Below are 14,643 nucleotides of genomic sequence, written 5' to 3' on the forward strand. Positions count from 1 at the left end.
GATCCCACTTGTATTAATCATTCCCTCCCCCCTTTCACACTCCAAACGTATAAGCTACTGGGTGATCCTGAGCTGCTGCCTGATGCTGTAATGGGGCATTTGGTTTTGCAGCAGCGCTCAGGGTCATCCAGTAGCTTATAAATTCTTGTTGGGAAGGAGGACGGCATTATTATATCAAACAATCACGTACTGAAATGGTGGACAAATTAACACATGGACTTAAGTTAGCTACTCACACAGCCTGTCAAAAAGAATCTCCCTGCGGGCTGCAGACTCCTCTCAGCAGCCTCCCCCTGTGGGACACAGCCCCCAGTCCCCTCACTAACCTCCCCCTGTTGGACGGAGCCCCCCAATCTCCTCACTTTCCCCTCCCTGTGGGACGCAGCCCCCAGTCACCTCACTAGTATCTCCCCATGGGATGCAGCAACCCAGTCTCCTCACTAATCTCCCCCTGTGGGACGCAGCCCCCCCAGTCACCTCACTAGCCCCCCCAGTCCCCTCACTAGCCTCCCCGAGGGACGCAGCACCCCAGTCCCCTCACTAGCCTCCCCCTGTGGGACGCAGCCCCCAAGTCCCCTCACTAATCTCCCCCTGTGGGATGCAGCCCCCCCAGTCACCTCACTAGCCCCCCCGAGGGACGCAGCACCCCAGTCCCCTCACTAGCCTCCCCCTGTGGGACGCAGCCCCCCAGTCACCTCACCAGCCTCCCCCTGTGGGACACAGCCCCCCAGTCCCCTCACTAGCCTCCCCCTGTGGGACGCAGCCCCCCCAGTACCCTCACTAGCCTCTCCCTGTGGGACGTAGCCCCCCAGTCCCCTCAATAGTCTACCCCTGTGGGAAGCAGCCCCCCAGTCACCTCACTAGCCTCCCCCTGTGGGACGCAGCCCCCCAGTCCCCTCACTAGTCTCGCCGAGGGACGCAGCCCCCCCAGTACCCTCACTAGCCTCTCCCTGTGGGACGCAGCGCCCCAGTCTCCTCACTAGCCTCCCCCTGTGGGACGTAGCCCCCAAGTCCCCTCACTAGTCTCCCCCTATGAGACGCAGTCCCCCAGTCACCTCACTAGCCTCCCCCTGTGGGACGCCGCCCCCCAGTCACCTCGCTAGCCTCCTCCTGTGGGACGCAGCCCTCCAGTCCCCTCACTAGCCTCCTCCTGTGGGACGCAGCCCTCCAGTCCCCTCACTAGCCTCCTCCTGTGGGACGCAGCCCTCCAGTCCGCTCACTAGCCTCCCCCTGAGGGACGCAGCCCCCCAGTCCCCTCACTAATCTCCCCCTGTGGGACGCAGCCCCCCAAGTCCCCTCACTAGCCTCCCCCTGTGAGACGCAGCCTCCCAGTCCCCTCACTAGCCTCCCCCTGTGAGACGCAACCCCCCAGTCCCCTCACTAGCCTCCCCCTGTGGGACGCAGCCCCCCCAGTACCCTCACTACCCTCTCCCTGTGGGACGCAGCCCCCCAGTCTCCTCACTAGCCTCCCCCTGTGGGACGCAGCCCCCCCAGTACCCTCACTACCCTCTCCCTGTGGGACGCAGCCCCCCAGTACCCTCACTACCCTCTCCCTGTGGGACGCAGCCCCCCAGTCTCCTCACTAGCCTCCCCCTGTGGGACGCAGCCCCCCAGTCTCCTCACTAGCCTCCCCCTGTAGGACGCAGCCCCCTAGTCCCCTCACTAGCCTCCCCCTGTGGGACGCAGCCCCCCAGTCCCCTCACTAGCCTCCCCCTGTAGGACGCAGCCCCCTAGTCCCCTCACTAGCCTCCCCCTGTGGGACGCAGCCCCCCAGTCCCCTCACTAGCCTCCACCTGTAGGACGCAGCCCCCCAGTCCCCTCACTAGCCTTCCCCTGTAGGACGCAGCCCCCCAGTCCCCTCACTAGTCTCCCCCTGTAGGACGCAGCCCCCCAGTCCCCTCACTAGCCTCCCCGCGTGGGACGCAGCCCCCCAGTCCCCTCATTTCTCTCCCCTCAGCAGGCACAGGCTGTCAGACCCAGTCTCCTCTCACCTGTTGCGGTCTCCTCACACAGTGACCACTGACAACAACACCGGACACTGTACAATGCCTAGACTGTATGGGCTCCTTCCAGATGTGACGTCATTTCCGGGGGCGTGTCACACCGGAGGGGGCGTGTTCTGACAGAAAAGGCAGGAAGAGAAGACGCCATTACACGTTTGTCTGTCTGGGCTGCAGTTAGGACCTGGAAGGAGCCCACACAGTCTAGGCTCAACCAGAGCCACACTCCACATAGAGAATAATGGGGCCTCCAGCACCAACCTCCACCCGCAGAGCCGCACTCCACATAGAGAATAATGGAGCCTCCAGCACCGACCTCCACCCGCAGAGCCGCACTCCACATAGAGAATAATGGAGCCTCCAGCACCGACCTCCACCCGCAGAGCCGCACTCCACATATATGGCTGCTCTGTGCGCACAGGACCTGTGATGAGGTCACAGGAGGGGAGGAGTCAGGGGTCACATGATCAGGGGCCTCAGTGTGTGCAGGACTCTACTGTGCTGGTTGTCATGGTGCTGGATGAGGGGAAGTTTCTGTGTGGGGTCAGGGGGGTTTACAGTGTGGATGTAGCGGAGCCGTGTGTGTACGAGGTGTACGGAGCGGAGCCGTGTGAGTACGAGGTGTACGGAGCGGAGCCGTGTGAGTACGAGGTGTACGGAGCGGAGCCGTGTGTGTACGAGGTGTACGGAGCGGAGCCGTGTGTGTACGAGGTGTACGGAGCGGAGCCGTGTGAGTACGAGGTGTACGGAGCGGAGCCGTGTGAGTACGAGGTGTACGGAGCGGAGCCGTGTGTGTACGAGGTGTACGGAGCGGAGCCGTGTGTGTACGAGGTGTAGAGAGCGGAGCCGCGTGTGTACGAGGTGTACGGAGCGGAGCCGCGTGTGTACGAGGTGTACGGAGCGGAGCCGCCTGTGTACGAGGTGTACGGAGCGGAGCCGCGTGTGTACGAGGTGTACGGAGCGGAGCCGCGTGTGTACGAGGTGTACGGAGCGGAGCCGCGTGTGTACGAGGTGTACGGAGCGGAGCCGCGTGTGTACGAGGTGTACGGAGCGGAGCCGCGTGTGTACGAGGTGTACGGAGCGGAGCCGCGTGTGTACGAGGTGTACGGAGCGGAGCCGCGTGTGTACGAGGTGTACGGAGCGGAGCCGCGTGTGTACGAGGTGTACGGAGCGGAGCCGCGTGTGTACGAGGTGTACGGAGCGGAGCCGCGTGTGTACGACGTGTACGGAGCGGAGCCGCGTGTGTACGAGGTGTACGGAGCGGAGCCGCGTGTGTACGAGGTGTACGGAGCGGAGCCGCGTGTGTACGAGGTGTACGGAGCGGAGCCGTGTGTACGAGGTGTACGGAGCGGAGCCGTGTGTGTAGGAGGTGTACGGAGCGGAGCCGTGTGAGTACGAGGTGTACGGAGCGGAGCCGTGTGAGTACGAGGTGTACGGAGCGGAGCCGTGTGAGTACGAGGTGTACGGAGCGGAGCCGTGTGAGTACGAGGTGTACGGAGCGGAGCCGTGTGAGTACGAGGTGTACGGAGCGGAGCCGTGTGAGTACGAGGTGTACGGAGCGGAGCCGTGTGAGTACGAGGTGTACGGAGCGGAGTCGTGTGTGTACGAGGTGTACGGAGCGGAGCCGTGTGTGTACGAGGTGTGCGGAGCGGAGCCGTGTGAGTACGAGGTGTACGGAGCGGAGCCGCGTGTGTACGAGGTGTACGGAGCGGAGCCGCGTGTGTACGAGGTGTACGGAGCGGAGCCGCGTGTGTACGAGGTGTACGGAGCGGAGCCGCGTGTGTACGAGGTGTACGGAGCGGAGCCGTGTGTAGGAGGTGTACGGAGCGGAGCCGTGTGTGTAGGAGGTGTACGGAGCGGAGCCGTGTGAGTACGAGGTGTACGGAGCGGAGCCGTGTGAGTACGAGGTGTACGGAGCGGAGCCGTGTGAGTACGAGGTGTACGGAGCGGAGCCGTGTGAGTACGAGGTGTACGGAGCGGAGCCGTGTGAGTACGAGGTGTGCGGAGCGGAGTCGTGTGTGTACGAGGTGTGCGGAGCGGAGCCGTGTGTGTACGAGGTGTGCGGAGCGGAGCCGTGTGAGTACGAGGTGTACGGAGCGGAGCCGTGTGAATACGAGGTGTACGGAGCGGAGCCGTGTGAGTACGAGGTGTACGGAGCGGAGCCGTGTGAGTACGAGGTGTACGGAGCGGAGCCGTGTGAGTACGAGGTGTACGGAGCGGAGCCGTGTGTGTACGAGGTGTACGGAGCGGAGCCGTGTGTGTACGAGGTGTGCGGAGCGGAGCCGTGTGAGTATGAGGTGTGCGGAGCGGAGCCGCGTGTGTACGAGGTGTGCGGAGCGGAGCCGCGTGTGTACGAGGTGTACGGAGCGGAGCCGCGTGTGTACGAGGTGTACGGAGCGGAGCCGTGTGTGTACGAGGTGTACGGAGTGGAGCCGTGTGTGTACGAGGTGTACGGAGTGGAGCCGTGTGTATGACATTGGAGGATGTACATGAAGAAGACTCCATGATCTTCTAGTCCTGCTTTGTGTTGGGTATGGGGACTTTATCTGGTGGTGATATGTGGGTGCAGGTCTTGCATTTCTTACTGTTACAAGGTACTGAGAATTCACAAAGAATTCCTTGTATATATGTAATATGTACTTGGCGATAATAAATTTGATTGATTGATACAATGTACAAGGTGCAATGCAGGGACAGACATCGGGGAAACTAAACAAAAAATACAAACAAGGATGAATCTGCATAGCCATACGATGAATAATGAGCTGGAGCCGCCTGTAGGAATACACTTCTCGAGACCTGGGCACAGTATCGCAGATCTAAAAGCCCTAATGCTGAAAGGTCATTTTAATAGTGACAGAGAAAGAAAAATCTGGGAGTTCAGATTTATAAATATGTTTCGATCTCTAACAATAGGACTCAATTTGACACCTGGATTCATGACTCATTACATGGACACAGTTCACACCTCCACAAGAAGGTCTTCAGATGTCTAATAGAACACTTCCACCTCATCTACATGTATAACAAAAGCCTTAATGTGATTTTCTTGGCCTGTCTCTAGCAAGCATCACCTCATGTCCTTTTATAATCTAATATATAAAGCTCAAAGTGTGTATGTATGTGTGTATGTCCGGGATTGGCATCCGCACCGTCGCAGCTACAGCCACAAAATTTGGCACAGTCACACGTCTGGACCCCGAGAGCGTCCTAAGCTATGTTGTGAGGAGAAATTTTAACCCTGCGCGTTCCAATTCACCAAACAATTTTGCCCCTATCTACATACTGGGGAAAAAGTGTGTGCGCGTCAAGCCCCACCCCTCATTGTGATGTCATAATTCCCCTATTTGCATACTGGGGAAACAGTGTGTGCGTTTCATGCCCCGCCCCTCATTATTATGATGTCACAATGGTTGCCATGGCGACGCTGATGTCATCATAGGTTGCAAGCCCTGCCGCCGCTCATTATGATGTCATAATGGTTGACTATGGGATGGCGGATATGTATGATGGGTATATGGGCACTGGACTATGGGATGGAGGATATGTATGATGGGTATATGGGCACTGGACTATGGGATGTAGGATGTATGATGGGTATATGGGCACTGGACTATGGGATGGAGGATAATTATAATTTGCTATAACTAACCACAGTTAGTTACTATGCCCGGGCAGCGCCGGGCTCTTCAGCTACTTCCTTTATAAATGTCGCCATCTCTTCTCAGTACTTGCCTGATGAAGGGGCCTTCTGAGCCTTGAAAGCTTGCAAATATAATTTCTCTGGTTAGCCAATAAAGGTATCACTCCTTGAATGCTTTTCTCAATTTTTTTGGCACATAAGTATTGATTTTTCTGGCTAACTCGGTACCACAATATTATTTTGTATTGAACATCTTAATTGATGTAAAAGACATAAATCCATGAGACACATTCATTCCTGCACTGAGTTAGTCAAAGGTCGTCATAAATTTATACTCCCAGACCCTCCTGTGTCTCTGAGATTTGAAATTACCTTTTAAAACAAGTAATTTAATGTCCATGATGCTATGACCGGGGATACAAAAATGTTTTGCTACAGTTAACTGTGAACCTCTAGTAGTCACCTACAATCCAAATCTGGAGGTGCTAAGGGGAGCTGCCCGGAAATTACAACCTTTACTACAAAAAGATGCACGATTACAATACATATTTCCAGACCCCCCACTACTGTGTATTAGGCAGCCCCCAAATTTAAGAGACATCATTGTCAGAAGCTCCCTGTCCTCTCCAACAGCTGCAGGAACCTTTCCTTGCAACCAAAAAAATGTAAGACCTGTCCACTTATAATGACCACGGACAAGATAAAGATCCCCAACTCACATCAGGACTACAAGATCCCAGGTGCTTTCAGCTGCATCAGAGCTAATGGGGTGTACTTAATTATTTGTATTAATGTCCAACTGGGGGGTCTGTATGTGGGGGGGAGACAGGGCAAAAGCTGAGAACAAGGATGAATTCTCATCGCCACAAAATAAGAGAAAGAATGGACCTACCTGTAGCAAAACCTCTTTGTATCCCCGGTCATAGCATCATGGTATCAACCACTGAGGACTCTCAATTCTAAATATTTTTCTATCTATCGGCTGACACGGTACAAAGGTATATGTCTTTCCTGGATCAAGATTTTGGATGCGCTTTGTTTTTGTCTTATTGACCTTTGTACTGTCCTGGTCATCCATAATGGTTTCTTTTTATTCCTGGACATATTATTACCTGAGGGTGTAAGGTTTTTGCAGGATTCTAGTAGTATTTCCTTAAAAATGCCCCATTTGTGTTCGGTATCCCCAGTTACCATGACGTTGTCCCAATCTATACGATTAAGCTCTTCCCTTAATTTGTTACAATCATCTTTCTTAACCCCTTTCTGCCATCCGACGTACTATCCCGTCCATGTGCCCTGGGCCCCTATGCCCATGGACGGGATAGTACGTCGGCGAGATCAGCGGCGCCCACGTGGTGAGCGCCACTGATCGCGGGCGGGTGTCAGCTGATTATCACAGCTGACACCCGGCACAATGTGTCAGGGGCGGTCACGGACCGCCCCCGACACGTTAACCCCTTGCACACCGCGATCAAACATGATTGCGGTGTACCGGGGGTTAAAGGGAAGCATCGGCAGGGAGGGGGCTCCCTCCGTGCTTCCCTGAGCCCCCCACGGCAGCGCAATGTGCAGCGCTGCTGCGGGGGGCTCCTTTCCTCCAGGCCCCCGAATCCAAGATGGCGACGGGGGCCTGAGGAAGCTGGCTTCCTCAGTGCCTGCAAAGCGCAGGCATGAGGAAGCCTTCAGCAGTGCCTGTGTCAGATCGCTGATCTGTCACAGTGATCTGTGATGTGACAGATCAGCGATCTGTCACAGGACAGTGATGTCCCACCTGGGACTATTTAATAAAGTAAAAAAAAATAAAAAAAATTGTTAAAATAATTTTAAAAAAAAATCGCCAAATAAATTAGAAAAAAAAAAAATATTCCCCCTATAAATCCATTTTTTGGAAATAATAAAAAAAAAAAACAATAAAAGTACACACATTAGGTATCGCCGCGTCCGTAATGACCCGCCCTATAAAACTGTCCCATTAGTTAACCCCTTTAGCGAACCCCTTAAAAAATAAAAATAAAAAAAAACGAAGCAAAAAATAATGATTTATTATCATACCGCCAAACAAAAAGTGTAATAACGCGCGATCAAAAAGACGCATATAAATATCCATGGTACCGCTGAAAACGTCATCTTGTCCCACAAAAAACGAGCTGCCACACAGCATCATCAGCGAAAAAATAAAAAAGTTATAGCTCGCAGAATAAAGCGATGCAAAAATAATTATTTTTTATACAAAATAGTTTTCATTGCATAAAACCAACAAAAACATAAAAAACGACCTAAATGAGGTATCGCTGTAACCATACTGACCCGAAGAATAAAACCGCTTTATCAATTTTACCGCACGCGGAACGGTGTAAACGCACCCCCCCAAAAGAAATTCATGAAACGCTGGTTTCTGTTCATTCTGCGTCCCAAAAATAGGAATAAAAAGCGATCAAAAAATGTCACGTGCCCGAAAATGGTACCAATAAAAACGTCAACTCGTCCCGCAAAAAGTAAGACCTCACATGACTCGGTGGGTCAAAATACGGAAAAATTATAGCTCTCAATATGTGGTGATGCAAAAACTAATTTTACAATAAAAAGCGTCTTTTAGCGTGCGACAGCTGCCAAAAATAAAAACCGCCATAAATAGTAAATCAAACCCCCCGTTATCACCCCCTTAGTTAGGGAAAAATAATAAAATTTAAAAAAAGTATTTATCTCCATTTTCCCATTAGGGCTAGGGTTAGGGCTAGGGTTAGGGTTAGGGCTAGGGTTAGGGCTAGGGTTAGGGTTAGGGCTCAGATTAGGGTTAGGGGTGTGTTGGGGTTAGGGTTGGAGTTATAATTGGGGGGTTTCCACTGTTTGGGCACATCAGGGGCTCTCCAAATGCAACATGGCGTCTGATCTCAATTCCAGCCAATTCTGAGTTGAAAAAGTCAAATGGTGCTCCTTCCCTTCCAAGCTCTGCCATGCGCCCAAACAGTGTTTTACTGCCACATGTAGGGTATGAGCCTACTCAGGACAAATTGCAAAACAATTTTTGGGGTCCAATTTCTCCTGTTACCCTTAGGAAAATAAAAAATTGGGGGCAAAAATATCATTTTTGTGGAAAAAAATGATTTTTTTATTTTCACGTCCGAGTGTTATAAACTTCTGTGAAGCACTTGGGGGTTCAAAGTGCTCACCACACATCTAGATAAGTTCCGTGGAGGGTCTAGTGTCCAAAATGGGGTCACTTGTGGGGAGTTTCAATAGTTTAGGTACATCAGGGGCTCTCCAAACGCACATGACACCCGCAGACCATTCCATCAAAGTCTGCATTCCAAAACATCACTGCTTCCCTTCCGAGCCCCGACGTGTGTCCATACAGTAGTTTTCTCCCACATATGGGGTGTCAGCGTACTCAGGCCAAATTGGACAACAACTTTTGGGGGTCCAATTTCTCCTGTTACCCTTGGGAAAATGAAAAAATTGGGGACTAATTGATCATGTTTCTGGAAAAAATACGATTTTTTTATTTTTATGCCCTGGCATTATAAACTTCTGTGAAGCCCTTGGGGGTTCAAAGTGCTCACCTCACATCTAAATAAGTTCCTTAGTGGGTCTAGTTTTCAAAATGGGGTCATTTGTGGGGGGTTTCCACTGTTTAGGTACATTAGGGGCTCTCCAAAGGCAACATGACACCCACAGACCATTCCATCAAAGTCTGCATTCCAAAACGTCACTACTTCCCTTCCGATCCCCGACGTGTGCCCATACAGTAGTTTTCTCCCACATATGGGGTATCAGCATACTCAGGACAAATTGGACAACAACTTTTGGGGTCCAATTTCTCCTGGTACCCTTGGGAAAATAAAAAAATGGTGACTGAAAGATCATGTTTGTGGAAAAAATACGAATTTTTTTATTTTCACGCCCGGGTGTTATAAACTTCTGTGAAGCACTGGGGGGGTCAAAGTGCTCACCACACATCTAGATAAGTTACTTAGGGGGTATAGTTTCCAAATTGGTGTCATTTGTGGGGGGTTTCCACTGTTTTGGTACATCAGGAGTTTTCCAAACGCGACATGGTGTCCGATCTCAATTCAAGCCAAAAACGTCAAATGGCGCTGCTTCCCTTCCGAGCTCTGCCATGCGCCCAAATAGTGGTTTACCCCCACATGTGGGGTATCAGCGTACTCAGGACAAATTGCTCAATAACTTTTATGGTCCTGTTACCCTTGGAAAAATAAGAATTGAGGGTGAAAAGATCATTTTTGTGGAAAAAATATGATTTTTTAATTGTATGGCTTTATGTTATAAACTTCTGTGAAGCCCATGGGGGTTCAAAGTTCTCACCACACATCTAGATAAGTTCCTTAGGGGGTCTAGTTACCAAAATGGTGTCATATGTGGGGGGTTTCCACTGTTTTGGTACATCAGGGGTTTTCCAAACGCGACATGGTGTCCGATCTCAATTCCAGCCAAAAACATCAAATGGCGCTGCTTCCCTTCCGAGCTCTGCCATGCGCCCAAATAGTGGTTTACCCCCACATGTGGGGTATCAGCGTACTCAGGACAAATTGCACAATAACTTTTAGGGTCCAGTTACCCTTGGAAAAATAAGAATTGAGGGTGAAAAGATCATTTTTGTGGAAAAAATATGATTTTTTAATTGTATGGCTTTATGTTATAAACTTCTGTGAAGCCCATGGGGGTTCAAAGTTCTCACCACACATCTGGATAAGTTCCTTGGAGGGTCTAGTTTCCAAAATGGTGTCATTTGTGGGGGGTTTCCACTGTTTTGGTACATCAGGGGTTTTCCAAACGCGACATGGTGTCCGATCTCAATTCAAGCCAAAAACGTCAAATGGCGCTGCTTCCCTTCCGAGCTCTGCCATGCGCCCAAATAGTGGTTTACCCCCACATGTGGGGTATCAGCGTACTCAGGACAAATTGCACAATAACTTTTATGGTCCTGTTACCCTTGGGAAAATAAAAATTGGGGTGAAAAGATCATTTTTGTGGAAAAAATATGATTTTTTTAATTGTACCGCTGTACGTTATAAACTTCTGTAAAGCCCTTGTGGGTTCAAAGTTCTCACCACATATCTAGATAAGTTCCTTGGGGGGTCTAGTTTCCAAAATGGGGTCACTTGTAGGGGGTTTCCACTGTTTAGGTACATCAGGGACTCTCCAAACGTGACATGGCGTCCAATCTGAATTCCAGCCAATTTTGCATTGAAAAAGTCAAACGGCGCTCCTTCCATTCTGAGCTCTGCCATGCACCGAAACAGTGGTTCCCCCCCACATATCAGGTATCTGCGTACTCAGGACAAATTGCACAATAACTTTTGCAGTCCAATTTCTCCTGTTACCCTTGGTAAAATAAAAAAAATTGAACCTGAAGTATTTTTTTTATGAAAAAAAGTTAGATGTTCATTTTTTTTTAAATATTCAAAAAAATTCCTGTGACGCACCTAAAGGGTTAATAAACTTCTTGAATGTGGTTTTGAGCACTTTAAGGGGTGCAGTTTTTAGAATGGTGTCACTTTTGGGTATTTTCTATCATATAGACCCCTCAAAGTGGCTTCAAATGTGATGTGGTCCTAAAAATAAAATGGTGTTGTAAAAATGAGAAATCGCTGGTCAACTTTTAACCCTTATAACTTCCTAACAAAAAAAAATGTTGGTTCCAAAATTGTGCTGATGTAAAGTAAACATGTGGGAAATGTTAGTTATCAAGTTTTTTGTGTGCCGTATCTCTGTGATTTGAGGGCATAAAAATTCAAAGTTGGAAAATTGCGAAATTTGCAAAATTTTCGCCAAATTTCTGTTTTTCTCACAAATAAACGCAAGTTATTTGAATGAAATTTTACCACTAACATGAAGTACAATATGTCACGAGAAAACAGTGTCAGAATCACCGGGATCCATGGAAGCGTTCCAGAGTTATGACCTCATAAAGGTACAGTGGTCAGAATTGTAAAAATTGGCCCGGTCATGAACGTGCAAACCACCCTTGGGGGTGAAGGGGTTAAAGTTCCAGGTTTTGGCATTTGCCTTTTTGAATGTTTGATTGAAAATGACATTGAAACTTACCATGTTATGGTCACTGTTTGCCAAATGCTCCCTGACCTGTAGATCTTAATTTGTATCTGGTCTATGTGACACAACCAGATCCAGCAGATCACCTCCCCTGGTCAGTTCATCAGCCAGCTGAGAGAGGTAATTGTCCTGAGCTGTGGACAAGAAATTGTAGCCTTTATCACAGAAAGAAGAGTCTATGTCCCATTGAATGTCTGGATAGTTAAAATCCCCCATTATAAGAACACTGTTACTGTTTGCTGCTGCTCCTCTACCTGTTCCTCTATATTAGGAGGCTTGTAGCAGACTCCAATTAGCAGCTTTCCATTATTACCATCCCCACGTACAGTTACACATAGTGACTCTACATTGCTGTAACTTCCCCCAATGTCTTCTTTCAGCACAGGTTTAAATGTGGATTTTATGAAGATGCACACCCCTCCACCTTTTTTTTGTCTTTCCTGTCTTTTCTAAATGCAGTGTAACCCTCTATGTTTGTTACCCAGTCATGGCTCTCGTCAAGCCAGGTTTCTGTAACGCCCACCACTGTGGGCATCGTGGAGGTGGATGCTTCTGATTGGGCATTGGGAGCAATTCTCTCTCAAAGAACTGGAGAGAAGGCTCTGTTACATCCTTGTGCTTTCTTTTACCGTAGGCTTACCCATGCAGAGAGGAACTACGATGTGGGAAATAAGGAACTTCTAGCGTTTATTGCAGCCTTTAAGGAATGGAGGCATCATCTGCAAGGGGCCTAGATGGTGATGTTTCTCTTGCTAACCCATCTGTGGATATTAATCTTGTCCTTAAGGGAGGCTTGTGGTTTCGTGACCGATATATCTACATTCCTGAGACCGTACATCTGCAGATCCTCAAATTGGTACATGACTCTAAGTTGGCTGGTCATAGTGTGGTACAGAAGACAAGAATTTCTGAGCCGATTTTTCTGGTGGACAACTTGCCTGAAGGATACAAAGTCCTATGTTCTCTCTTGCGAGGTATGTGCTCACTATAAGCCTCTTTGTGCTTCTCCTACGGGTCTACTTCAACCCCACTACCGGTTCCATCTCATCCATGGGGCTCAATCTCTATCGACCTCATTGTGGATCTTCCTACTTCTGGTGGCATGAATACGAACCTAGTGGTGCTTGATCATCTGACTAAGGCTGCTCATTTTGTTCCTTGTGCTGGCCCTCCCTCAGCTAAGGAGTCTGTGAGCTTGGTGGTACAGAATATTTTTCAGCTGCATGGGGTCCCAGATGAAGTTATCTCTGACCGTGGAGTACAATTCACCTCAGATTCCGGAAGGGGTTTTGCTCTGCGCTTAATATTAATGTTCGTCTTTCTTCTGCACATCACCCTCAGATGAATGGTCAGACAAAGCGAACCAATCAAACTTTGGAGCAATATCTACTATGCTACGTCTGCCATCTTCAGGATGATTGGTTGCAACTACTTCCTTTAGCAGAATTCTCCTACAATAATTCTCAGAATGCCTTCACTATGGTAACGCCTTTCTTCTCTAGCCTAGATTATCATCCGAGCATCTTTCCTAGATCTCCGTTGGATGTTCCAGTTCCGGCAGTGGAGGAGAGGGTGAATGCTTTGAGGGAGAATCTAGAAGTCCTTAAGGAAACATTAAATTCAGCTCAGGAACGTTACAAGAGATCAGCTGATAGATTCCAGAAGCCAGCACCCATGTTCAAGGTAGGAGACTCAGTGTGGTTATCCACTAAGAATCTAAGACTGAACGTTCTTTCACAGAAACTGGGACAGAAGAGCATTGGTCCTTTCAAGATCAGCGGTATCATGAGTTCTGTGGCCTGCCATCTTAAACTGCTGAGGACTATGAAGGTACACCCAGTATTTCATGTCTCTCTTTTGAAGTCTGTCTCTCCTAATAGCTTTCAGGGATGCATTGTGCCCCCTCCATGACCCATACTGGTGGATGGGCAGGAGCAATTCTTGGTGGAGGAAATCATTGATTCCAGGATCCACAGAAACCGACTCAGTATCTTATAAGATGGCAGGGATATCCACCTGAGGAGGACTCTTGGGAAGCCATTGCTGACATCTGTGCCCCGCAGAAGATCACTCAGTTCCATGAAAGATACCCTGAGAAACCAGGTTCGGGATCGTCCTTAGGCCGCTGTTAAGGAGAGAGTAATGTCAGGACTAATGTCCCTGTTTCATCTGTGGTGCTTATTGCCCTTTTCCAAGATGGCGTGTGCTGCCTCACTTCTGCTCATGTGACCTGCCTTCCCTGTCTTTATAACTCTGGTTACCCTCCCAGTCAATGCTTGTGTATTCTGCTTGAATTCCTGGCTTGTGTTGCAAGAGACTGATCCTCTCCAGAGAATCCGGCTCAGCCATTCCAGCAATCCTTCCCAGCTCGAAGTGGTGCTCGTGCTACAAGCTGTGCATTTGTGTTTCTCTACATCTGCTTCAGCCTGCCTGCTTAGAACGCGTAAGCTCGGCCCGCTTGTTAAATATACTTATTTTCGCATATTTATTTAATCAGGACTTGGTACCAGATGTCATACTCTAAAGAAAATATGACAATGTTTCTTATAAAAAAAGTAGTGGTTTATTGGATTGTCCACCAAAAAAGATCATTGCAGTAAAACATGAAATAGATAAAATAGTTACATTGTCCAAATCAAAGTCTGTACACTTCTTTCCTGGGATCCTGAATGATAAATTACATCTGTCTCTGTTAAAAGAATAGTAGAAGCAACACGTGGTTACCTTACATATCAGCTGTCCATTCAACGTAGTGTCAGAGTAAAATGTTCTTGGAGTGTGTCCAAAGAGAGTGTAGAATAGAGATCCCCCCTTCCTGTAGGTCATGTGTTATATACGTCCTGCTACGCCTTTCTGTCTGTACCTGGTTGTCAGCGTGACAATGTATGTCTTTGCTTTTAACCCTTTGCTCCTTTCCCCCTAATTGAG

At 49.3% G+C, this 14,643-nt stretch overlaps 1 protein-coding gene across 1 annotated transcript in view; it reads right to left on the reverse strand.

Moving 5' to 3' along the window:
• LOC141094246 (uncharacterized) overlaps positions 1–2,184 on the reverse strand; it is a 53,351-nt gene extending 51,167 nt beyond the window's left edge. Inside the window, exon 1 of the mRNA XM_073580064.1 lies at positions 1,992–2,184. The gene's annotated coding sequence lies outside the window, so the exon portion shown is untranslated. The remainder of the gene's footprint in view (positions 1–1,991) is intronic.
• Positions 2,185–14,643: the final 12,459 nt, after the last annotated feature.

The sequence above is a fragment of the Dendrobates tinctorius genome, unplaced genomic scaffold, assembly GCF_039654945.1.
Source record: "Dendrobates tinctorius isolate UK_male_01 unplaced genomic scaffold, ASM3965494v1 ptg000063l, whole genome shotgun sequence".
In the NCBI taxonomy this organism is placed as follows: domain Eukaryota; kingdom Metazoa; phylum Chordata; class Amphibia; order Anura; family Dendrobatidae; genus Dendrobates; species Dendrobates tinctorius.